General features: G+C 43.2%; 1 pseudogene; it reads right to left on the bottom strand.

The window, feature by feature from the left end:
- Positions 1 to 11168: 11168 nt before the first annotated feature.
- LOC138813173 (peptidyl-prolyl cis-trans isomerase A-like) lies at positions 11169 to 11649 on the bottom strand (annotated as a pseudogene).
- Positions 11650 to 26154: the final 14505 nt, after the last annotated feature.

Below are 26154 nucleotides of genomic sequence, written 5' to 3'. Positions count from 1 at the left end.
GACTGAGATGAGTCTTGCTAATGTTTTGCTCTGGCTAGCTTGGAACTGTGATCATCTCAGTCTCAGCTTCAGAATGGCTAGAATTCCAGGCATGAGCCATAGAGCCAGGTTGTCTGCTGTGGCTTTTTGGGGGTATGTGAGCTTTGTCCTTAGGCTGGATCCCCCTTCAGATGGCAGGATTAGCTGCCTCAGCTCCAGCTCTCAGGTTTTTATACCACACCATTGAAAGTCAGGTAATCTCTTCTGTTGCTTTTCCTGTGTGCCCTCCATAATCTCTTCATTGTTTGGCTCAGTTTTGGTGCCTGTCTCTGATAAAAGTCACTATGAACAGGAGAGAGACCATGCTGATGACGAGAAAATCGGAGACTGCTCAAGAACAGGAGACAATATTAGTCTCTCTCTCTCCCTCTCTCCCTCCCGCTCTCTCTCTCTCTGTGTTCTGGGTCTTGAACTCAAGGCCTGGCCACTGTCCCTGAGCTTTTTTACTCAAGACTAGTGCTTTACCACTTGAGCCACAGCTCTATTCTACTTATGGCTTAAAAAAAATTCTTTTTTTGGTCCAGTTGTGGGGCCTGGGCGCTATCCCTCAGCTCTTCAGCTCAAGGCTAGCGTTCTACCACTGTGAGCCACAGCGCCACTCCCGGTTTTTTTTTTTTTTTTTTTTTTTCTGCTTATGTATTCTGAGGAATGGAACCCAGGGCCTCAAGCATGCAAGGCAAGCACTCTACCACTGAACCACCTTCCCAGCCCGGCTTAAAAATTTTTTAATGGTTAATTGTAGATAAGCGTCTCACAGACATTCCTGCCTGGACTGACTTTGAACCATGATACTCAGATATCAAATATCCTCAGATTCTCAGATATCCTCCTGAGTGGCTAGGATTACAGGCGTGAGCCACCGACACCTAGTTTATATATTGTTTTGTTTCATTTTGTGCTTGTACTGGGGCTTGAACTCCAAGCCTTGAGCTCTTTTTATTTTTTATTTTTTGCTAGTTCTGGGGCTTGACCTCAAGTCCTGGGCACTGTTCCTGAGCTTCTTTTGCTCAAGGTTAGAACTCTACCACTTGAGCCACAGTGCCACTTCCAGCTTTTTGTGTTTATGTGGTATTGAGGAATTGAACCCAGGGCTTCATGCATGCTAGGGAAGCATTCTACCACTAAGCCACCTTCCCAGCCCTAAAAAAATTTAAATTGTTATTATAAAAATGATGTATAGCAAGCCAGGTGTTGGTGGCTCATGCCTGTAATCCTAGCTACTCAGAAGGCTGAGATCTGAAGATCGTAGTTCAAAGCCAGCCCAGGCAAGAAAGTCTGTGAGACTCTTTATTTCCAATAAACCACCAGCAAACCAGAAGTGGCACTGTGGCTCAAGTGGTAGAGCACTTGCCTTGAGCTGAAGAGCTCAGGGACAGTGTCCAGGCCCAGAGTTCCAGCCCCACAACCGACCAAAAAAAAAAAAAGATGTACAGCACCTTGCCCACAAAACCAAACATATTCTGAAAGAGAAAGGCTGGAATAAAATCCACCAAGCAAACACCCCCATAAACAGATGGTAGTTGCAATCCTAATATCACATAAAATAGACTTCAATTTAAAATTAACTAGAGGAGATAAAGAAGGTCATTACATAGTAATTGAGGGATCTCTTCTTCAGGAGGATATTACAACTTTAAATATCTATTCACCAAATAATGGAGCACCAAAATTTATCCAAGAAACACTACTTTGCCTAAAATCTCACACAGATCCAAGACATTAATTGTTGGGGAATTTAACATACCACTATCCCCACTGGATAGATCGACCCAGGAAAAACTAAAAAAATCTGAGAAATCTCGGATCTAAACAACTGCATAGATCAACTAGACTTAACAGACATCTACAGAATATTTCACCCAGCAGCATCAGAATACATGTTCTTCTCAGCAGCACATGGAATATTCTCCAAAATAGATGACATTTTAGGTCACAAAGCAAATTTGCCCAAATTCAGAAACACTGAAATTATGCCCTGCATTCTCTCAGACCACAAGGGAATCAAATTAGAATTCAATACCAAAAGCCACCAAAGAAAATCCTGTAACACATGGAAGCTGAACAACACCTTGTTGAGCCACCAGTGGGTCATGGAAGAGATTACAAAGGAAATTCAAATGTTCATGATATTCAACAAAATTGAACACACAAATTACCAGCTCCTCTGGGACACAGCAAAGGCAGTACTCAGAGGCAAGTTTATAGCTCTGAGTTCCTACATCAACAAATTGGAGAGATCTGAAACCAACAATTTAACAAGGCACCTGAAGCTTCTTGAAAAGGAACAACAAGCTAAACCCCAATCCAGTAGATGAAAACAAATAATTAAAATTAAATCAGAATCCAATGAATTTAAAAAAACCATAGAAAGAATCAACAAAACAAAGAGTTGGTTCTTTGAAAAAATTAACAAAATTGACAGACCCTTCACAAATCCTATCAGAAAAAGAAGAGAACACACCCAAATAAACAAACTCAGAGATGAGAATGGAAACATCACCACAGAAACAACTGAGATTCAGAACATTATAAGGGAATACTTCTCAAACCTTTATGCTAATAAGATTGAGAACCTGGAAGAAATGGATGAATTTCTAGCAAATATTGACATGCCCAAACTAAACCAAGATGATTTAAATCAGTTTAACAGACCCATATCAACCATTGAAATAGAAACAGCAATAAGAGCCCTCCTACCCAAGAAAAGTCCAGGACCGGGTGGATTTACAGATGAATTCTACAAGGCTTTCAAAGCAGAACTCACACCAATACTCCTCCAACTCTTCAATGAAATTGAAAGAGAAAGTTCACTACCAAACTCTTTCTATGAAGCCATCATAACCCTCATCCCAAAACCAGGCAGGGACTCATCAAAGAAGGGGAACTATAGACCCATTTCTTTGATGAACATCAATGCAAAGCTTCTCAGCAAAATTTTAGCCAATCAACTTCAATAACTCATCAAAAATATCATACACTATGATCAAACAGGATTCATTTCAGGGTTGCAAAACTGGTTCAATATACACAAAGCAATTAATATAATTCATCACATCAACAAGAGCAAGGATAAGAACCACATGGTTATCTCAATAGATGCAGAAAAAGCATTTGACAAGATCCAACACCCCTTCATGATGAAAGCTCTGGAGAAACTAGGAATCCATGGAACATTCCTCAATATAATAAAGGCTGTGTATGACAAACCTACAGCCAGCATTATAATTAATGGTGAAAAGTTTAAGCCATTTCCTCTAAATTCAGGAACGAAACAAGGATGTCCACTCTCTCTACTTCTCTTCAATTTAGTATTAGAATGCCTAGCTAGAGCAATAAGACAAGATGCAAACATAAAGGGGATCCAAATAGGGAAAGATGAAATAAAACTCTCCCTTTTTGCAGATGACATGATCTTGTATTTAAAGAGTCCCATGGACTCCACTCCCAAGTTATTCAAGCTGATCTGAAACTTTGGCAAAGTAGCAGGATATAACATTAACCCTCAGAAATCAATGGATTTTCTGTATGTCAATAACGAGAAGAGCACCTCTGAAATCAGGAAAGCAACTCTTTTTGTAATAGCACCACAAAAAATAAAATACCTATAAGTTAACTAAAGAAGTGAAGGACCTGGGGCTGGGAAGGTGGCTCAGTGGTAGAGCACTTGCCTTGCATGCATGAGGTTCAATTCCTCAGCACCACATAAGAAAAAAGCCGGAAGTGGCGATGTGGCTCAAGTGGTAGAGAGCTAGCCTTGAGCTGAAGAGCTGAGGGACAGCGCCCAGGCCCAGAGATCAGGCCCCATGACCGGACCCCCCCCCAAAGAAAAAAAAGAAGTGAAGGACCTCTATGATGAAAACTACTTTAAAAACCTGAAAAAGGAAATTAAAGCAGAATTAAGCAAGTGGAAAAATCTCCCATGCTCCTGGATTGGGAGGATTAACATTGTGAAAATGGCAACACTGCCAAAAGCTATCTCAAAATTTAATGTGATACCTATCAATATCTCAACTTTATTCTTCAATGAAGTAGAAGAAGCAATCCAAAAATTCATATGGAACAATAAAAGACCCCAAATAGCAAAAACAATGCTTAGCAGAAAGAACAGTGCTGGAGGAATATCAATAACCAAATTTCAAACTCTACTATAAAGCCATAACAATCAAAACAGCTTGGTACTGGCACAAAAACAGACCTGAGGACCAATGGAATAGACAGAAGAGCCAGAAATGAACCCACAGACCTATAGCCACTCAATTTTCGATAAGGGAGCTAAAAAATAGAAAAGAAGAAAGACAGCCTCTTCAGCAAATGGTGCTGACAAAATTGGTTAAACACCTGTAGAAAACTAAAGCTAGATCCTTATATATCACCCTGCACCAGAATCAACTCCAAATGGATCAAAGACCTCGAAGTCAAAGCAGACACCCTGAAAACATTATAGGAAGGAATAGGAGAAACTCTAGGGCTCCTTGGTACAGGCCGAAATTTTCTTAATTAAAGACCCAGAAACACAACAACGCAAAAAAGATTGGACAAATGGATGAAACTGTAGACCTTCTGCATGACAAAGGACATAGCTAGCAAGATCAATAGAAAGCCCACGGATTGGGAGAAGATCTTCACTAGCCATACAATGGACAAGGTCTCATATCTAAAATATACCTGGAACTCAAAAAATTAAATCCCCTAACAACAAATCCTCAAAGAAACAACTGCCCAATAAATAAGTGGGCTAAAGACTTAAAGAGAGACTTCTCTAAAGACGAAATAAGAATGGCCAATAGACACATGAAGAAATGCTCAACTTCTCTAGCTGTAAAAGAATGCAAATCAAAACAAAATTGAGATTCCACCTCCCCCCAGTTAGAATGGCTATGTCAAGAATGACAGATGCTGGAGGAGATGTGGCCAAAAGGAAACCCTACTGCGTTGTTGGTGGGAGTGTAAACTTATTCAACCACTTTGGAAAGCAGTATGGAGGTTTCTCAGAAGACTATACATAGTATTCTCCTATGACCCAGCAATCCCACTTTTGGGCATTTACCCAAAGGATCACAAACAAGGCCATACTAAAACTATTAGCACAACTATGTTTATCACAGCATTATTCACCATAGCTAAGATGTGGAACCAACCCAGATGCCCCTCAGTAGATGAATGGATCAAGAAAATGTTATCTATATATATGAATTCTATGCCTCCATCAGAAAAAATGACACTGCCCTGTTTGTTAGGAAATGGAAAGACTTGGAAGCTATATACATATGACCATATAAGATGATGCTAAGCACTGGGCACTGGTGGCTCATGTTTGTAATCCTAGCTACAGAGGAGGCTGAGATCTGAGGATCATGGTTCAAAAGCCAGCCTGGGCAGAAAAGTCTGTGAAACTCTTATCTCCAATAAACCACTCAAAAACCGGAAGTAGCACTGTGGCTCAAGCGGTAGAGCGCTAGCCTTGAGCTGAAGAGCGCAGGGACAGCGCCCAGGCCCAGAGTTTAAGCCCCACGACTGACAAAAAAAAAAAAAAAAAAGATGATGCTAAGCAAAATGAACCCCAAGATAGGGACCTAAGAGGTTTTATCTTTGTTGCTGTTGTTTTTGATGTACTTATACTGTACTATGTGATTTTAAATTTCTTTTGTATATATATATATACCCCATGGTATAACCCCTGTTTTCACTGTATTTGATTCTGGTGCTCAGCACCTTGTATATACATTTTTCTAATTTAGGAAGGAGAAGGGAAACGACAGAACGCTGAAATAAGGATACAGGTTGGCCTATTGTAACAATGAGATGTACAAGACTCTGTTGAAAATGAACTTTACAGCTTGCGGGGGGGGGGGAAGAAGGGAGGAGGTGGGGAGGGAAGGGATAGTAGGGGGGAAAAATAAAGGAGGAGATAACAATGCTCGATAGGAAATGTACTTACTACCTTACTCATATAACTGTAACCCCTCTGTACAGTATCTTTACAATAAAAAATATATATTAAAAAATGATGTGCAGGGACTGGGAATGTGGCTTAGTGGTAGAATGCTTGCCTAGCATGCATGAAGCTCTGGGTTTGATTCCTCAGTACCACATAAACAGAAAAGGCTAGAAGTGGCATGGTGGTTCAAGTGGTCCAGTGCTAGCCTTAAGCAAAAGAAGCTCAGGGAAGGGCTGGGAAGGTGGCTCAGTGGTAGAGTGCTTGCCTTGCATGCATGAGGCCCTGGGTTTGATTCCTCAGCACCACATAAGTAGAAAAAGCCAGAAGTGGTGCTATGGCTCAAGTGGTAGAGCGCTAGCCTTGAGCTGAAGAGCTGAGGGACAGCGCCTAGGCCCAGAGTTCAAGCCCCAGGACCAGCCAAAAAAAAGCCAGAAATGGAGGTGTGGCTTAGTAAAAGCCCTAGTCTTTTTTTTGGGGGGGGGGGCAGTCATGTGGCTTGAATGTAGGGCCTGACAGCACCACTTCCAGTTTTCTGGTGGTTAATTGGAGATAAGAGTCTCAAGGACTTGACTGTCTGAGCAGGTTTTGAACTGTGATACTCAGATCTCAGTCTCCTGAGTAGCTGGGATTACAAGTGTTAGCCCCTTAAAGCCCCGGTCTTCCTTCTTTTATATTTATTTATTTATTTATTTTTTGGTCAGTCATGGGGTTTGAACTCTGGATCTGGGTGCTGACCCTGAGCTCTTCAGCTCAAGGCGAGCACTCTACCACTTGACCCACAGTGCCACTTCTGGTTTTCTGGTGGTTTATTGGAGATAAAGAGTCTCATGGGATTTCCTGCCTGGGTTGGCTTTGAACCACGATCCTCAGATCTCAAGCTCCTGAGTAGTTAGGATTACAGGTGTGAGCCACCAGCGCCCAGCTTAAGCCCCAGTCTTGAGTGAAAAACTAAAGGAGAGTTCGAGGCCTTGAGTTTGGCACACGCACACACACCCCTACCAAAAACATTATAAGATATGCAAAAAGAAAACCATAGAACTTTGGTGAAGAAGATCAAAGATCTAAAAATGAAGAAATGCTAGGCGCCAGTGGCCCACACTTGTGGTCCTAACTAGCTACTCAGGAGGCTGGGCAGAAAAGTCTATGAGATTCTTTGCTCCAGTTAACCACCAAAAGGCTGGAAGTGAAGGTGTGGTTCAAGTGGTACAGTGCTAGCCTTGAGCAAACAAAGCTCGGAACAGCACCCAGACTCTGAGTTAAAGCTCCAGGACAGCGAGAGAAAGAAAGAAAGAAAGAAAGAAAGAAAGAAAGAAAGAAAGAAAGAAAGAAAGAAAGAAAGAAAGAAAGAAAGAAAGAAAGAAAGAAAGAAAGAAAGAAAGAAAGAAAGAAAGAAAGAAAGAAAGAAAGAAAGGAAAGAAAGAAAGAAAGAAAGAAAGAGATTAAAGAAAGAAAGAAAGAGATTAAAGAAAGGAAAGAGTACAAAGAATCAATATTTTCAATATGTCTATTCTTCCAGCTTGTTTAATACTACTGTCATCAAAATTCAACAAATTCAACAAATTGTTTTGTGGGTTTTGACAAGCAGTTCTAGTTAACGGAGAGGCAAAAGACCTAGAATTACTAAAAATAAAGTTAGAGCACTGACATTACTGACTTCAAGACTTTTGATGAAGCAACAGTGAACAAAACATTATGGTACTGACAAACAGATTAATGATACAAAATAGAATCCAGAAATAGACCAAACAAGTACAGTCAACTGATCCTTGACCAAAGAGCAAAGGTAGCAAAACAAATGGTGCAGAATAAGTAGTGGGGGGAGAGAGGCGGGGAGAGAGAGAGAAAGAGAGAGAGAGAGAGAGAGAGAGAGAGAGAGAGAGAGAGAGAGAGAGAGAGAGAGAGAGAGAGAGAGAGAGAGAGAGATCTGAAAGAGCTTTTTTTTTCCAGGGCAGGTGGTGGTGATACTGGGATTTGAACTCAGGTCCTATTTTTGCTAAGCAAGTATTCTACCACTTGAGTCACTGCTGGAGACCTTGAGAAAACTTTTAACCGGCATAAAAAATGTTAAGGGTGGGCTGGGAAGGTGGCTCAGTGGTAGAGTGCTTGCCTTGCATGCATGAGGCCCTGGGTTCGATTCTTCAGCACCACATAAGCAGAAAAAGCTGGAAGTGGCGCTGTGGCTCAAGTAAGTGGTAGAGGGCTAACCTTGAGCTGAAGAGCTGAGGGACAGTGCCCAGGCCCACAACTGACAAACCCCCCCGCCCCCCAAAAATGTTAAGGATTAAGAAGGAATCATGCCAGGGCTGGCTGTGTATGCATATAGTCTAAGCACTCTGGAGCTGAGGCAGGAAGCTCTTAAGTCCAACACTAGCCTGAACTGCACAGTGAATGTCAGGTAACAGAGTAAGAACCTATCTCAAAAAAAAAAAAAGGAGAGAAAAAAAATATTATAGTTGCTGGGCACCAGTGGCTCACACCTGTAACCCTAGCTATTCAGGAGGCTGAGCTCTGAGGATCACAGTACAAAGCCAGGACAGCCAGGAAAGTCTGTGAGACTCCTATCTCCAGTTAACCACCAGAAAACCACAAGTGGTGCTATGGCTCAAGTGGTAGAGTGCTAGCTTTGAGCTGAAGACCTCAGGGACAGCATCAAGGCCACAAAAAATAAAATATAATAAAATAAAAATTATAATTGAACTAGCAGCACTTTTTCCTTAGTGCTACATAAAATAACAGTGTTACAATGGAAGTCATCTTAGATACAGTGAAATTGAACATGGAGCATCTTTTCTGAACGGGCCATGTTCTGGATACAATGGATACAGCACTAAATAAACTTGCAGGTGAAGATCCTCCCCGTAGTTTATGTTACAGTTTGGAAGTCAGGCAGCAAATTGGAAATTAGAGATTATGCTAAATTATGTGAGGGAAATAAACAGGGTGATAAGATAATGGGTATTTGGGTCTATTTATGTAGAAGGCCCTCTCTCTACCTGACTGCCCAGTTCAGTACTGGTGTGTGTGTGTGTGCCAGGACTGAGATTTGAACTCAGGTCCTGAGCATTATTACTTAGTTGTTTTTGTTTTTTTTTTTTTGGTAAAGGCTGGCACTCTAACACTTGAGCCACAACTCCACTTTAGGCTTTTGGGTGGTTAATTGGGGATAAGAGTATCACAGATTTTCCTGTCCAGGTTGGCTTCCAACTGGAATCCTTAGATCTTACCCTCATGAGCAGCCATGATTACTGGCACCTGGCAGTACTTTTTTGTGTTCTTGCTCAGCTTTTCTTTTCCTTCCTTCCTTCCTTCCTTCCTTCCTTCCTTCCTTCCTTCCTTCCTTCCTTCCTTCCCTCCCTCCCTCCCTCCCTCCCTCCTTTCTTTCTTTCTTTCTTTCTTTCTTTCTTTCTTTCTTTCTTTCTTTCTTTCTTTCTTTCTTTCTTTCTTTCTTTCTTTCCTTCTTTCTTTCTTTCTTTCTCTCTTTCTTTCTTTCCTTCTTTCTTTCTTTCTTTCTTTCTTTCTCTCTCTCTCTCTTTCCTTCCTTCCTTCCTCCTTCCTTCCTTCCTTCCTTCCTTCCTTTCTTTCTTCCTTTCTTTCTTTCTTTCTTTCTTCCTTCCTTTCTTTCTTTCTTTCCTTTTGTGTTGGTTCTGAGGCTTGAACTCAGGGCCTGGGTTTGGGTTAGTGCTCTACCACTTGAGTCATAGCTCCATTTCTGAATTAATTAGAGATAAGAGTCTCACAGATTTTCCTGCCCAGGCTGGCTTTGAACCTTGATCCTTCTATCTCAGTCTCCTGGATAGCTAGGATTGCAAAGCATAAGCTTCTGTCTCCCAGCTCAGCTTTAGCCTTTTTGCTCATAGCTGGTGCCCTACTATTGTAGCCATGATTCCAGGTGGCATTTTTGCTCGTTGATTGGAAATAGAGTCTCAGAGACTTTTCTTTCTTTCTTTTTTTTCTTTCTCATTTTTTTTGGAAGCTACACAAAAGATTTGACAAAAGGATCACCAAGATGACTGAAGGCATGAGACCTTTCTCCAACATGAAGTTTCTGGTGCCTAGAGAGATTGGATTTTCTGCTGTAGGCTTTCCCACAAGGGCAGACATAAGGCTTCTCTCCAGTGTGAACTCTCTGATGGAGAACGAGGCTGGAGTTGCACCTGAAGAGTTTTCTACACTGGCTGCACTCATAGGATCTTGCTCCTGTGTGGACCTTCTTGTGTTGGATGAGGTGGTAGCTGCTGACATAGGCCTTTCCACACTCATCACACACATAGGGCCTCGCTCCTGTGTGGACTCTCAGATGTAGAATGAGGGTGGTCTTGTGACTATCTCAGAGACTTTTCTACCTGAGCTAACTTCAAACCAGGGCCCTCAGATCTCAGCATCCCTAGATCTTACTATGTTATCCAGATTGGTCTTGAACTCCTTAGCTCAAGTAATCTTCTTGCCTCAGCTTCCCAAGAAACTGGGACCACAAGCGTGTTCCACCATGGCTGAATCTGAGTTAAAAACAATTCTACTCCTCCTCCTCCTTCTTCCTTTGCCTCTTTCTCCTTCTCTTTCTCCTCCTCTGCTCCCCTTGTCTCCCCCTCCTCTTCTTCCTCTTTCTCCTCCTTTCTTCCTCCTCCCCCTCCTCCTCATCGCTTTTGGACCTGCAAAAATTCCTGTGTAGGGGCTGGGAAGGTGGCTCAGTGGTAGAGTGCTTGCCTTGCATGCATGAGGCCCTGGGTTCAATTCCTCAGCACCACATAAGCAAAAAGTGGTAGAGTGCTAGCCTTGAGCTGAAGAGCTGAGGGATAGCGCCCAGGCCCAGAGTTCAGGCCCCATGACCAAACCAAAAAAAAAAAAAAAAGTCCTATGTAGCTGGGCACTGGTGGTTCATGCCTATAATCCTAGCTACTCAGGAGGCTGAGATCTGAGGATCATGGTTCAAAGCCAGGCAGGCAGGAAAGTCTGTGAGACTCTTTGTTGTTGTTATGGTTGTTTAGTTTTTATTCATAATCATAAACTTAACTCTGGAATCCAGCTAGACTTGGAGGGGAGATAAGGAAAACATGAAACCCAAAGAACTTCAGTAAGAACACAAAGATTACAGGATATTGCAAGCAGATGGGGGTGGCAGGGTGCTCTCCTGAGCTACAGAAGGAATGGTCTGGTGATTAGGAAAACCAAGTCAAATGTATTAGAGTTATCCTTAGTCAGTAATGGTGACCTTCTTGCTGGTCTTGCCATTCCATTTCCAGACCCAAAGCCCCGCATGGCTTCCATGACTTCCATGCTCTCTTTCACCTTCCCAAAGACCACCTGCTTGCCATCCAACCGATCAGTCTTGACAGTGCAGATGAAAAACCATTTGTGTTTGGTCCAGCATTTGCCATGGACAAGATGCCAGGACCTGTAGGCTTCAGGATGAAATTCTCATCCTCAAATTACTCTCCATAGATGGCCTTGTCACCAGTGCCATTATGGCATGTGAAGTCACCACCCTGGCACATGAATCCTAGGATGATCCTGTGAAAGCAGGATCCCTGATAACCAAATCCTTTCTCTCCAGTGCTCAGAGCACAAAAGTTTTCTGCTGCCTTTGGAACTTTGTCGGCAAATAGCTTGAAGCAGATGTGGCCCAAAGGCTTGCCGTCGGTGGCAATGTCGAAGAACACGATGAGGTTGACCATGGCTGGCAGCTGGTTACCACAAGCAACAGCGGCATCTGCAAAGCGCTATGAGACTCTTATTTCCAATTAACCACCAGAAAGCTGGAAGTGGCGCTGTGGCTCAAGTGGTAGAGTGCTTGTCTTGAGCTGAAGAGCTGAGGGACAGAGCTCAGGCCCAGAGTTCAAGCCCCACGACTGACCCAAAAAAAAAAAAAGTCCTATGTAGCCCAGGGTTTCACATATGTTATGCAAGCAAACACCCTACCAAAAACTGACTTCAGACAAATCTTTTGGGAATCTGGTTAGACTGCAGATTCTGATACAGGAGATTTGTAATGGGACCAAATACTCTCTTTTTCTGACAAGCCCTTGTGACAGGAAATTTGGTCCCATGAACTTAGTGCCAATTCACAAAGTGACAGCAGGGTTTTGGAGAAAGGAGAATAAAAGTTTATTCATTTAGTCAGGTAAAATGAGGACCTGCTTCAGCGATTAACTCAGAAAGCCGTGCAGTCCTTGTGGGATGGGGACTAGGCATAGCTGTCCACACAACTATGTCCCCAACTATTTTGCTTATGGTTCTTAAATCTTCTGTACTCTGCAATATAGGACTTTTTTAATACAAGTATATTATAGAGAGACTGGCTAGTCTTCATAAGTTCAGGTTCCAAAACTTGGGTTAAAATTGGCTGAATTCCTGGGCTGGGAAGGTGGCTCAGTGGTAGAGTGCTTGCCTCGCATGCATGAGACCCTGGGTTCGATTCCTCAGCACCACATGAGCAGAAAAAGCCGGAAGTGGCACAGTGGCTCAAGTGGTAGAGCGCTAGCCTTGAGCTGAAGAGCTGTGGGACAGCGCCCAGGCCCAGAGTTCAGGCCCCACGACTAACAAAAAAATAAATAAATAAAAATGGCTAAATTCCTTTCATATCCTCTTGCTTAAAAGGCATTCTTTCTTTTTAGAGTAAGTCACACCTTCTTATCTATCTATATCAATCTGACTATTTATTTAATTTGTGTGTGTGTGTGTGTGTGTGTGTGTGTGTGTGTGTGTGTGCATGTGCTGGTACTGGGGTTTGAAATCAGGGCCAGGCACTGTCCCTTATCTTTTTCACTCCAGGATGAAATTTTACTACTTGAGCTACAGCTCTACATCTGGCTCTTCGGTGCCTAATTGGAGATACGAATCTCACATACTTTTCTGCCTGGGCTGGCTTTTTTTTTTTTTTTTTCTGTCGGTCATGGGGCTTGAACTCTGGGCCTGGGCGCTGTCCCTCAGCTCTTCAGCTCAAGGCTAGCGCTCTACCACTTGAGCCACAGTGCCACTTCCAGTTTTCTGAGTGGTTTATTGGAGATAAGAGTCTCACAGACTTTTCCTGCCTGGGCTGGCTTTGAATTATGATCCTCAGATCTCAACCTCCTGAGTAGCCAAGGATTACAGGCATGAGCTCCTGGCTCTCTCCTCCTCTTCCTCCTTTTCCTCCTCCTCCTCTTCTTTTTTTGGTGTTGGTCCAAAGCTTGAAGTCTGGGCCTGGGCATTGTTCTTGAGATTCTTTTGTTCATGGCTAGTGCTCTAGTGCTTGAGCCACAGCACTACTTCTAGTTTTTTCTGAGTAGTTTATTGGAGATAAGAGCTTCACAGACTTTCCTGCTCAGGCTGACTTTGAACCATGATCCTAAGATTTCAGCATTGTGAATAGCTAGGATTACAGGTGTAAACCACCAGTGCCTGGCTTCACCTCTTCTTTTAATAGCACTTTATGAGGTCCACCAAAACACCTCATTCGGGTATCTCACCATCCCATACAGCTTTACTTAGATTTTATAGACTTTGGTAATACTAAACCCATTTTAGTTTCTTGGCTTCTAAGTAGTGATTGGAAGCAGAGGGCATTCACATACCTGTAGGGGAAGCTGTTGCTTTCCAGGTAAAAGTTTATTTGAGCATTAGCTTTCATAGCAAAAATTTCCTCCCAAAAAAGAAATGAGACAATCTGACCTGTTCAGAGAGAAAAGTCTCAAACTCTGTTCTCCTAATTTGTACTCCTAAGTCCAGATGTTGGGGCATGGTTACGTCTGTCCTGTTTTCCTCACTATAGCCACAGTTCAGTGATTTTACTGTAGAATTCAGAACCAAATAACTCACTCTAGTATCTACCAGAAGGTCAAGCCATTGTTTCCCTACTGTCAATTGTACTTAGGGCTTCTGTGGGTCCATTTTGATGGGACCTGTCAGGATGGCTTTGGAATCCTGGGCATCTTTCTTATCCTAGAGCTCATCAGGCTATTTGTCCTCAAGTTTGTTTCTTTCTCCTTCTTATCTTCCTTCCTTCCTGTCTTTCTTTCTCTCTTTCTTTTTCCTTCCTTCCTTTCTTCCTTCCTTCCTTCCTTCCCTCTCTCCCTCCCTCCTTTCTTTTCTTCCTTCCCTCCCTCCCTCCCTCCTTCCCTTCTTTCTTTCTTTCTTTCTTTCTTTCTTTCTTTCTTTCTTTCTTTCTTTCTTTCTTTCTTTCTTTCTTTCTTTCTTTCTTTCTTTCTTTCTTTCTTTCTTTCTGCCTATCCTGGGGTTTGAACTCAGGGCCCAAGCACTGTCCCTGAGCCTCTCTATGCTAAAGGCTGGCACTCTACCACTTGAGCCACAGCATCACTTCTGGCTTTATCTGTTTATGTGGTACTGAGGAATCGAACCCAGAGTCTCATGCATGTGAGGCAAGCACTCTACCACTGAGCCACATTCTCAGCCCTCTTGCTTTTCTTTCTTCCTTCCTTTCCTTTCCTTTCCCTCCCTCCTTCCCTTCCTCCCTCCCTCCCTTCCTTCCTTCCTTCTTACTTGTCTAAGACCAGGACTTGAACTCAGTATTTGACACTTTGGTTCACTGGCTGGTGACTCAAGTCATACCTCTAGCCCCAACCTACCCCACCCTCCCCTCTGCCCTGGTACTTGAATTCGGGGCTTGGGCACTGTCCCTGAGCTTTTATCCCCCTTCAAGGTTAGTGCTCTACCACTTGAGACACAGCTCCACTTCTGGCTTTTTGGTTATTAACTGGTTTTCTCCCCAGGCTGGCTTTGAACCTTGATCCTCAGATCTTAGCCTCCTGAATAGCTAGGATTGTAGGCATGAACCACCAGGGCTTGACTGTCACAAAAAAGAATTTGAGGGCACATGGAGGTAGAAACTTAAAAGAAAGTATTAATGAAGGAAAGCAAAAGAAAGAAAGACAGTATGCCTACTCAAACATGAATCTGAGAACAGTTGTAGTGGGTGTTTAACACCCTGGGTATCTGGTACAAAAGTTGGTTGGGGTTTGGCTCAAATTTACCTTAGGGTGTTTTCTTTTGTTTAATATCTAGTACTTTTAATCACTCTTGCTGTTACTTTATCAATTGAACTGAGAGACTTCAAGACTGACCTGCTAATCAAACTTAAATCATTAATTTAAAAAATGTATTATTATTAAGGGGATCTATGGAGGGACTATTGTCTTGTAAGTCAGATAATGAGTAAATTTCATTTTGTGCAATGTCACCCCTTTCTTTGCTCTCTCACAGTTGTCCCCTCCCATCCCTGCCCACAAATTGTATAGCTTGTTTTTGACATAGTGTCTATTGCATATCACTAATGAGTTTATTTACCCTTTGTCCCTCCATTTCTTAAAAAAAATTTTTTTTGGGGGGGTCCAGTCGTGGGGCCTGAACTCTGGGCCTGGGTGCTGTCCCTTAGCTCTTCAGCTCAAGGTGAGCGCTCTACCTCATAAGCCACACAGTGCTACTTCCCATTTTCTGGTGGTTAATTGGAAATAAGAGTCTCACGGACTTTCCAGCCCATCCTGGCTTTGAACCGTGATCCTCAGATCTCAGCCTCCTGAGCAGCTAGGATTACAGGCCTGAGCCACTGGCACCTGGCAGATGTTTCTTTAAGCAAGTTTAGTTCCCAGAAAACACTGATTTTTTTTCAGCAGGCAAGTCAGGGTCAGAGGGCAAGAGCTGGGCTTCTCCCTTTTTACTAAGTACTGCAGCTTATGAGCCTGTGTAAGGCTAAAATAAAAAAAATGCTTTCTGCTTTTAATGAATATAGTCATTTGTCTCTGAATTCCTGGCTGCTGTTCGTTATGCATTTCCCCTGTTCTTTCCTGTCTCATTAGAAGAGAGCATTTTTGTCCTCAACTCAGAACCAGAGGATCTGTCTGGGTTCCAACCCATTCTGTTTTCCTCTGCTCCCCATCATTGCCCAGGAGAAAGCTGCCAGGAGATAAGGCAGTGCCGCTGGCTGTAATTAAGCCTTCTTTGACCTTCTCTCCCTTAATTAAGTCTTCTTTGACCTTCTCTCCCCTGGCAGGGTGTGACTATCCTTGTTGCAGAAGGCTTTGACTTTCACTGTACAAGCTTGATATCTGGCTGTCCAGAAACTTTCTTACAGAACCGCACACATGCCTGCACACATGGAATTTTACCCCATTTCCCTGTTTTCTGGCCGAACGATTCCAAATGCAAGCTTGTTCCATTTCAAAGTCCACTTCTCCTTTTTCCTGAAATGTACATTGGCTAAGTGTGTTGCAATAGAATCTCATCTTGTTTGTTGTTATAGGCTTATAAGTAGACTAGTCTGTTAAAATCCATTTCAAAGGGGTAACAGTGATCAAGATGCTTTGTAGCCAGGTGCCAGTGGCTCACGCCTGCAATCCTAGCTACTCAGGAGGCTGAGATCTGAGGATCATGGTTCAAAGCCAGCCCAGGCAGGAAAGTATGTGAGACTCTTATCTCCAATTAACCACCAGAAAACTGGAAGTGGTGCTGTGGCTCAAGAGGTAGAGTGCTTGCCTTGAGGTGAATTGCTGAGGGACAGTGTCCAGGCCCAGAGTTCAAGCCCCATGACTGACAAAAAAAATGTATATGAAGTAGTGCTGTGGCTCAAGTGGTAGAGCACTATCCTTGAGCTGAAGAGCTGAGGGACAGCGCTTCAGCCCAGAGTTCAAGCCCTATGACCAACAAAAGAAAAATGTATCGTACTTGTACACTAACATGTTTAATTGAAACCCTTTTGTGCAGTACTTTTGTGGGGTAGAGGGTTGGGGGGTACTAGGGCTTGAACCAGGGCCTCTACTGGCCTTTAGCTTTTTCACGCAAGGCTGACACTCTACCACTTGAGTCACAGCTCCACTTCCAGCGTTTTGGTGGCTAATTGGAGATAAGAGCTATGGACTTTCCTGCTTTGAGCCACATCTTCAGCTCTCAACCTCCTGAGTAGCAAGGATTATAGGTGTGAGTCACTGGTCTCAACTCTATACAACTATTTAAAGATAATAAAAAATTGCTGGTCACTGGTTGCTCATGTCTGTAATCCTACTTACTCAAAAGTCTTAGATCTGAGGATTGTAGTTTGAAGTGAGCCCAGGCAGGGAAGTCCACGAGTTTCTCATTAACCACCACCAAAAAAAAAAAAAAGTTTTAAGTGTAATTGAGGCTCCTCAAGAGGTAGAACGCTAGCCTTGAGCCAAAAAACTCAAGAACAGTGCTCAGGTCCTGAGTGCAAACCTCAGGACCAGCTAAATAAGTAATAAATTATTATTAATAACAGTAAAGATCCATCCCCAAAGGTTTTTTGGTGGGATAGACATGACATTTCTCATGAAAAACATAACACATAAACAGCACTCAAACACAAAGGAATTCTCCCAAAGCCAGACCAACAAAGGAGAACTTCCTACCAAATGGCAATTTCCCCAGCTTCTGTATTCTAGTTAATTTATGACTTCTACCCCAAACTGTGCCACAAATGGCCCTTGTGAGATGAGAATGTCCACAGGCAACTCCCCCAAATGGGTGGAATTAAGAGATCTTGACCAGATGCCTCACACCTGTAATCTTGGTGACTCAGGAGACTGAGATCTAAGGACCAAAGTCTGAAGCCAGTCAGGGCAGAAAAATCTGTGAAATCTTGTCTCCAATAACCAATAAAAAGCTGGAATTGGAGCTGTGGCTCAGTTGTAGAGTTCCAGCCTTGAGAAAAAAAAGCTTAGGGTCAGTGCCCAGGCCAAGTTCAAGCCCTAGTACCGACATGAGAGAGAGAGAGAGAGAGAGAGAGAGAGAGAGAGAGAGAGAGAGAGAGAGAGAGAGAGAGAGAGAGAGAGAGAGAGAGAGAGAGAGAGAGAGAGAGAGAGAGGGGAGAGAGAGAGAGAGAGAGAGAGAGAAAGTGAAAGAGAGACAGAGACAGAGACAGAGAGATAGAGAGAGAAATAGAGAATCTCATACCCATCAGAAGACTCCTAAATTTAACTAAATTGTCACTAATTTCAAAGCCTTTGTCCTTTCTCTCAGTCTTTCTCTTTGGTTCCTGAATTCCATGCCAATTTACAAATAATAGCAGTGAAAGACAAAATTAGTTAGGACCTAGGCCCACTGGACAGCATCTTAGCCTAGCAAACTGAAACCAGATGCAAAAGAGATACTGTTTCAGAATATCTTCCTCTACCCTTCCCTAGCCCCTTCTGTGGTTTCAAAACTTTCCTATGACCCTGGGGAGACGATTCGTAAAAGGGACCTGAGTAGGAATTAACAATCAATCACAATGTTGTGGGACCCGACCAATAAAACACCTAATTATAATAGAAGCAACCAATCAGAGTGCAGCCCAGAGTACAAGAACCCCTAGACTCAGAGATGTAGGAGACACACACAAGGCAAGAGAGAGCCACCTGAGGATGAATGAGGACAGAGGCAGCAACAAAAGACTTTTCTGAATAAAGTTCTTCACACTCACTCTCCAGCTGTTTGGCTTCATTCATGAAATTACTGAGACTCCCAAGAGGCTCGAGTTTGCAACACTGGCAGGCATTGCCTGCCACTGAACTGCAACACTAAACAGGCACTGTGTGCTACAGGACTGCACCTTTAGTGAGCCTTGTGGCTTATGCCGGAAAGGCAGTGTGGGCTGTGCACACCAATAGCAATAGCAGAAAATTCTGTATCAATGTCAGAGTTTGAAGGGAAAAATGAAATAGAGGTTATTAATAGGGACTGCTTGAGTTATTGTTTCAGAAATAAGCACAGTCTTAATGGGGGGGGGATAAAAATAGGGGGAGGAGGAGTATGGGCTTCTGGATGGTCTGATAGCTGATGGCCTTTGGCCTACTTATTTTTTTGATGTGCTGGAGTTTAGTCTCCAAAGTTGTATTTCTTCTTGTCCAAATGTTCTTTCATTCCTATGGTCAGCAAGATAAGGAGAAGAGTTCAGTGACCTTGGTTGGAACTGTGAAGACATTCTTCAACTCCCTCACATGGGGGAATGGGAATGGAGAGGAAGAGATAGGAAATGGAGAAAGAAAAAAACAAAACACCCTGTCTTGGGCTGGGAAGGTGGCTCAGTGGTAGAGCACTTGCCTTGCATGCCTGAGGCCCTGGGTTTGATTCTTCAGCACCACATAAGCAAAAAGAAACAAAGCCAGAAGTGGTGCTGTGGCTCAAGTGGTAGAGCGCTAGCCTTGAGCTGAAGAGCTGAGGGACAGCACCCAGGCCCAGAGTACAGGCTCCCCCCCCCAAAAAAAAACACCCTGTCTTTTTAAAACGTATATACCAAAAGCATCTTGGTTAGTTATAGAGCTGAAACTACAATTGTAAGCATATTTAGGTGTCTGATCCTGTCACTCTCTTAAATGATGCTGATGGGTTTCAAGGATCACCCAGCAGGTAACAAGGATGTCCAAGGTCCCACATACCACAAATACTGAAACATAAAGCTCCACTCCCCATTTCTTCCCTGGTGACAGTTTTTATTTTTATTTAAAAAATAATATTATTGGGGGCTGGGAAGGTGGCTCAGTGGTAGAGTGCTTGCCTTGCATGCCTGAGGCCCTGGGTTCGATTCCTCAGCACCACATTAAGCAAAAAGAAAAAAGCCGGAAGTGGCGCTGTGGCTCAAGTGGTAGAGCGCTAGCCTTGAGCTGAAGAGCTGAGGGACAGCGCCCAGGCCCAGAGTTCAGGCCCCACGACCGGACCCAAAAAAAAAAAAAATAATAATATTATTATTATTTTGGTGTCAGTCCTGGGGCTTGGACTCAGGGCCTGGGTGCTGTCCCTGAGCTTTTTTATTTAATGCTAGAACTCCACTACTTGAGCCATGGTTCCACTTCTGGCTTTTGGTGGTGAATTGGAGATAAGCATCTCATGGACATGCCTCCAACTGTGATTCTCAGATATCAGTCTCTTGAGTAACTGTGATTACAAGCATGAACTTGACCATTGAAAAAAACACACACACTCAGGGCTGGGAAGGTGGCTCAGTGATAGAGTGCTTGCCTCCATGCATGGCCCTGGGTTCGATTCCTCAGCACCATATAAACAGAAAAAGCTAGAAGTGGTGCTGTGGCTCAAATGGTAGAGTGCTAACCTTGAGCTGAAGAGCTGAGGGACAGCGCCCTGGCCCAGAGTTTAAGCCCTACAACACACACACACACACATACACACACACACACACACACACACACACACACACACATTTTGTATGTGCTGGCACTCGGGCTTGAACTCATGCTCTCACTTGGATTTTTCATTCAAGGCTGTTGCTCTACCACTTGAGTTACACTTCTATTTCTGGTTCCTTGCTGGGGTTAATTGTAGATCAGTCTCATGGACTTTTCTGTCTGAACTGGCTTCAAACCTTGATCCATATATCTCAGCCTGACAAGCAGCTAGGATTACAGGCATGAGCCACCAGTGCCCAAGTATGATACAATTTTTAAAAGTTCAAGAAGCAACTGAGCCAATGGGAGTGGCAGGAAAGAAGTATGTGAGCTGAGGAGGCAAGGTTCTACAGGGGTTGTGTGTAGATGAGATGCTGAAACTGGTCAACTCTACAGGCTGTGGCCCCAGCTCCTTCCATATTGTCTCTGTAGCCTAGACTGCTATTGGACTTGTTCTGGTTCATGGGAGAGTTTTGCTCAGTCAGCCTCTGGTAAGTGAGAACAATCCTTAGTGAGCAGGCTATAAGTGTCAATGTGGACCAGACTTTGGTCATAGTTCCAGATATATATGTGTATATATATATTTTTTCTCCCTAAAATGTGAGCATTTCTTTGTGCTGCTGTTCTGGGCCTTACAAACACTTGCAGTGAACCTGCCAGATACAATAATGATAACTAATATAATAATGGTTGACTGTATGCTGGGTTCTTTCTGAAGTGTTTTATCTATATTAAACTCTCATAATTTTCAAAACAAACCTATGAGGAAGTGGAATTATATTCATCCTTGTTCTGCAGATCAGGAAAGTGGAAGTGTCTGGTTTCAGATTCAGATAGATGATGCTCTGGGGCCTTCCATTGGAGATGGGAACATTGGAGGAGGAAGAAACCACAGATGAGTTAGACACAGAACTCCTGAGTTGCAGGAACAAAAGGCCATCAGAGGGGAAAAGTCCTTGCACTGAAGAACTAAAAAGAACTTAGCCAGGTGCCCGTGGCTCACACTTGTAATCCTAGCTACACAAGAGGCTGGGATCTGAGGATTGCGATTTGAAGACAACTCTGGGCAGAAAAGTCTCCATGAGATTTATTTTTTTTTTGGTCCAGTTGTGGGGTCTGAACTCTGGGCCTGGGCGCTGTCCCTCAGCTCTTCAGCTCAAGGCTAGCGCTCTACCACTTGAGCCACAGTGCCACTTCCAGCTTTTTTCCTTTTTGCTTATGTAGTGCTGAAGAATCGAACCCAGGGCCTCAGCCATGCAAGGCAAGCGCTCTACCACTGAGCCACCTTCCCAGCCCTCTATGAGACTTTTATCTCTAAGTAACCACTCAAAGACAAGAACTGGCACTGTGGCTCAAGTAGTAGAGTGCTAGCTTTAAGCACAAAGGGTAAGCTCAGGCCCTGAGTTCAAGCCCCAGAACCCCCCCCAAAACAAACCAAAAACATATTGACCTTTGAAAATATTAGAATCTTTAATCTCTAATCAAACAAAAGAAGGAAGAAGGGCTGAGCATCAGTGGCTATTGTCCAAACTACTCAGCAGGCTGAGACCTAGCAGTTTCAGGTCTGCCCAGACAAACTGTCTGTGAGACTCTATCTCCTATTAACAACAACAAAAAAAAACAAAAACAAAACAGTGCTGGATGACACCAGGAAGTGGAAAGATCTCCTATGTTCATACTGCCAAAAGTGATCTACAAATTCAGTGCAATTCCCATCAAAATCCTTATGATGTTGTTCACTGAGATAGAAAAACAATACAAAAATCCATATGGAATCATAGAAGACCCTGGATAGCCAAAGCTATTTTAGGCAAAAAAAAAAAAAAAAGCCATGTTGGAAGTATCACAATTCCAGACCTCAAATTTTACTACAGAGCTGTACCTACAAAAACACCTTGGTACTGAAGACCAATGGAATAGACTAAAAGACCCAAAAATAAACCCATATACTTACAAGCCACCTGGTATTGGACAAGGGAGACCAAAATATATGCTGGAAAAAAGACAGCTCTTCAATAATTGGTGTTGGGAAAAGTGGACATCCACATGTAGAAAACCAAAACTGGATCTTTGTTTATCACCTTGCACTAGTATCAACTTAGTATCAGGCCTACAACTTTGAAACGGTTACAGGATGGAGATGGAGAAACATCAGCACTTATTTGCAAGAAAAAATTTGAAGAGTCCCAGAGGCACAGCAAATAGGACATGTGACAAGTAGTATTACATCAAATAAAAATGTTTCCACAGGACTGGGAATGTGGCTTAGTGGTAGAGTGTTTGCCTAGCATGAAGCATTGGGTTTGATTTCTCAGTACCACATACACAGAAAAAGCCAGAGTAGTGTTGTGGCTCAAGTGGTAAAGTGCTAGCCTTGAGCAAAAGAAGCTCAGGGACAGTGCCCAGGCCCTGAGATCAAGCCCCAGAACTGGCAAAAAAGAAAAAAAAAGGAAAAAAAAGTTTCCACAGCCAGGTACTGGTGGCTCACACCTGTAATGCTGTAGCTACTCAGGTGGCTGAGATGTGAAGGCCATGGTTTAAAGCCAGCTTGGGCAGGAAAGTCTATGCAACTCTCATCTCCAATAAACTATTCAGAAAAAGCCAGAGGTGGTGGTCTGGTTTCAAGTGGTAGAGTGCTAGCCTTGAGCACAAAAAGGCTCACTGACAGTGCCCCAGGCCCTGAGTTCAAGCTCAAGAACCAGCAAAAAATTAAATTAAATTTTAAAAAGTTTCTACAGAGCAAAGGATATTGCTACTAAGTTAAAGAGACAGCCAATAGACTGGATGAAGATCTTTACCAGCTATATGTCTGACACTAATTTCCCCTAAAAATGAAAAAACCCAATTAATAAATAGGCAAAGAAGCTAAATAGAGACTTCTCAGGAGAAGTAAGAATGGTTAATAAACACATGAAGAAATGCTTAACATCCCTGGCCATAAGAAAATGCAAATCAAAACAATATTGAGATTCCATCTCACCCCAGTAAGACTAGCCAGTGTAGAGAATTTGCACAATAACAAATGCTGGCAGGGATGGAGGAAAGGGGAACGTAATCTAGTACAACTACTCTGGAAGGTGGTTTGGAGATTCCTCTAAAAACTAAGCCTAAAAGTCCCCTATGATCCAGCCATACCACTCTTAGGCATCTACCAAAGCATTACAAGTCAGGATATGATAAAGACACTTGCACATCCATGTTCACTGCTGCACTATTCACAATAGCCAAGTTATGGAAACAGCCCAGATACCTTACAATGCATGAGTAGATCAATGAAATGTGGTGCATATACACAAAAGAATTTGACTCATCCATTAGAAAAAACAATATGTTCTTTGCAGGGAAATGAATGGACCTAGAACCAATCATGTTAAACAAAGTAAGTCAGGCTCATATGTGGAAGCTAGAGCTAAAATACAACTAGGCATGATAACATACATAAGGCTCAATGCACTTACACACAAACATTTTTTTTTTTTTTTTTGTCGGTCGTGGGGCTTGAACTCTGGGCCTGGGCGCTGTCCCTCAGCTCTTCAGCTCAAGGCGAGCGCTCTACCACTTGAGCTACAGCGCCACTTCCGGTTTTCTGGTGGTTTATTGGAGATAGGAGTCTCACGGTCTCTCCTGCCCGGGCTGGCTTTGAACCACGATCCTCAGATCTCAGCCTCCTGAGTAGCTAGGATTACAAGCGTGAGCCACCAGCGCCCGGCTCATTTTTTTTTTTTTTTTTGCTAGTTGTGGGGCCTGAGCTCTGGGCCTGGGCACTGTCCCTCAGCTCTTCAGCTCAAGGCAAGCGCTCTACCACTTGAGTCACAGGGCCACTTCCGGCTTTTTCTGCTTATGTGGTGCTGAGGAATCGAACCCAGGGCCTCATGCATTGCAAGGCAAGCTCTCTACCACTGAGCCACCTTCCCAGCCCACACAAACTGATTAAAGGAGGGTAGACTAAAGTACTGTTTATCAAAGGAAATACATTTAGGGTGGGGGAAGAGAGGACAGGAATGGAGGGAGGAAGGATGAACAAATGCAGTCCTTGTATTCAAGGTACACTTAGTAAAAAATGAACTATATAACTTGGGGGTAAGGACAGGGAGGGAGAAAATGGGTGAGAACAAAGGAAGGGGTGACATTGTCCAAGAACTATTGTACTCATCCTGACTTATGGAACTGTAACCCCTTTATACAACTACTTAATAATAACAAATTTAAAAAAGAGAGAGAGAGTTAAAAAAAATACAGGCTGGACATGTTCAAGTGGTAGAGTGCCAGCTCTGAATAAGTAAACTAAAGGATTGCAAGGTCTCTGAGTTTGAGCCTTAGTACCAGGGGGAAAAAAGGAAGAAGGGACCAAAATAAAGTCAGAAAGAGAGGCAAGGGCTGCATCGTGTTGAGCCTTGTGAAGAGTTTGAAAGTTACTGGACTGTATCTTATTTACTTGGGAGGCTGAGAATGGAAAGATCATGGTTCAAGGCCAGCCTGGGCACAAAAGTTTGGGAGACTCCCTTCTTAACCCATAACTAGGCACAGTAGGATGTGATTGCCATTCTAAGCTACATGGGAGGCTGAAATTGGAGGATTATGGCTGTAGGCCAGCCTGAGCAGAAAAGTCCAAAGACTCTATCTCAGTGTAGGGTATAGGGAAGCTGGACACAGTGGCTGGGGGGGGGGGGGGGGAAGGAAGGGGGAGGGGAGGCTCCTGTCACCCAAACAATTACAAAAAGCCTAAAATCAGCAGATCAAGGTCCAGATGCCCATCTAGGCAGGAAGCAAGATTTTATCTAAAAAGCAACTAGCAAAAAGCAGGCCTGGAGGTATGACTCAGCAGTAGAGAGCTACTTACTAGCAAGCACAAACCCCAGTACTGCCAAAAAATAAAAATAAAGGAACTTACAGGAGATAGACACAATGAGAAGCCAGTAGAAAGATGAGGAAGTTCTCTTATGGTTGCTTCTCTTTTCTCTGCATGTTAAGAATTAAGATTACTAGCTGAGGATGGGGTGGTGGTATTGCTGTTTGTGGAGAGACAGGATATGAAATCATTTCAGAGTAGAAGAGAGAATTTAGAAGGTACACTGGGCAGTGCTGAGCCTACCTGTGATTTGTGATTATCATTTCAAAGTGAGATCAGTCAGCACAGTTATTTATCACCATCCATGTTGCTTAGAAAGTCTTGCTGGGTACTAGTAGCTCATACCTATAATCCTAGCTACTCAGGAGGCTGAGATCTGAGGATTGAGCTTTGGAGCCAGTCTAGGCAAAAAAGTCCATGAGACCCTTATCTCCAATTAACTACCAGAAAACCAGAAGTGGCGTTGTGGCTCAAAGTGGTAGAGCTCTAGCCTTGAACTGAAAAAGCTCAGAGATGGTGTCCAGGCCCTGAGTTCAAGACCCACAATTCACACACACACATGCATACACACACACGCACACACACACACATGTGCGCGAAGAGTTAGAGGATTGCTGGTTCAGGGGTATTAGAGACAGGGCTGGAGAAGAGAAGTCGTGGTAGAATGCTTGTATTGGGGAAACTGGAATGATACAGTTATTGATCATGACAGAGACTGTGGTTTGAGCATGGGAGTGAGGTGGAGTCGAGGAAAAGATTGAAATCGCAGAAGGCAAATAACTGACAGCTCCTGGCTTTGGATAGATTTGTCTAGAAAGATTCATGTTCCCCCCCAAAAGAAAACATGACTAATGAACAAGTAAATGTAAGCCCAAAGGCTTAAACCTTTTGTTGTTGTTGTTGCCAGTCCTGGGGCACTGTCCCTGAGCTTCTTGTTGCTCAAGGCTAGCATTCTACCACTTGAGCCACAGCACCACTTTTTCTGGATTTATATTCGGTACTGAACAATCGAACCAGGGTTTCAGGCATGCTAGGCAAGCATTCTATTACTAACCCATATTCCCGGCCTGACTTAAACCCTTAATGAAGATGGTAGAGATCAGAAGATTATTAACAACATGGAAGAGTCCAGGGAAGTAAAGTGTGTTGATATGCTTCAATGAAGCTTTACAGACAAGAGACATTTTTGTTATCATTTTTTGTTCTTCCGTCATCAGTTACAGGAC

The sequence above is a fragment of the Dipodomys merriami genome, unplaced genomic scaffold (genome assembly GCF_024711535.1).
Source record: "Dipodomys merriami isolate MVZ:Mamm:240054 unplaced genomic scaffold, mDipMer1.0.p SCAF_59, whole genome shotgun sequence".
In the NCBI taxonomy this organism is placed as follows: Eukaryota; Metazoa; Chordata; class Mammalia; order Rodentia; family Heteromyidae; genus Dipodomys; species Dipodomys merriami.
The sequence above is the reverse complement of the archived record's forward strand: the minus strand, read 5'-3'. Positions and strand labels throughout refer to the sequence as shown.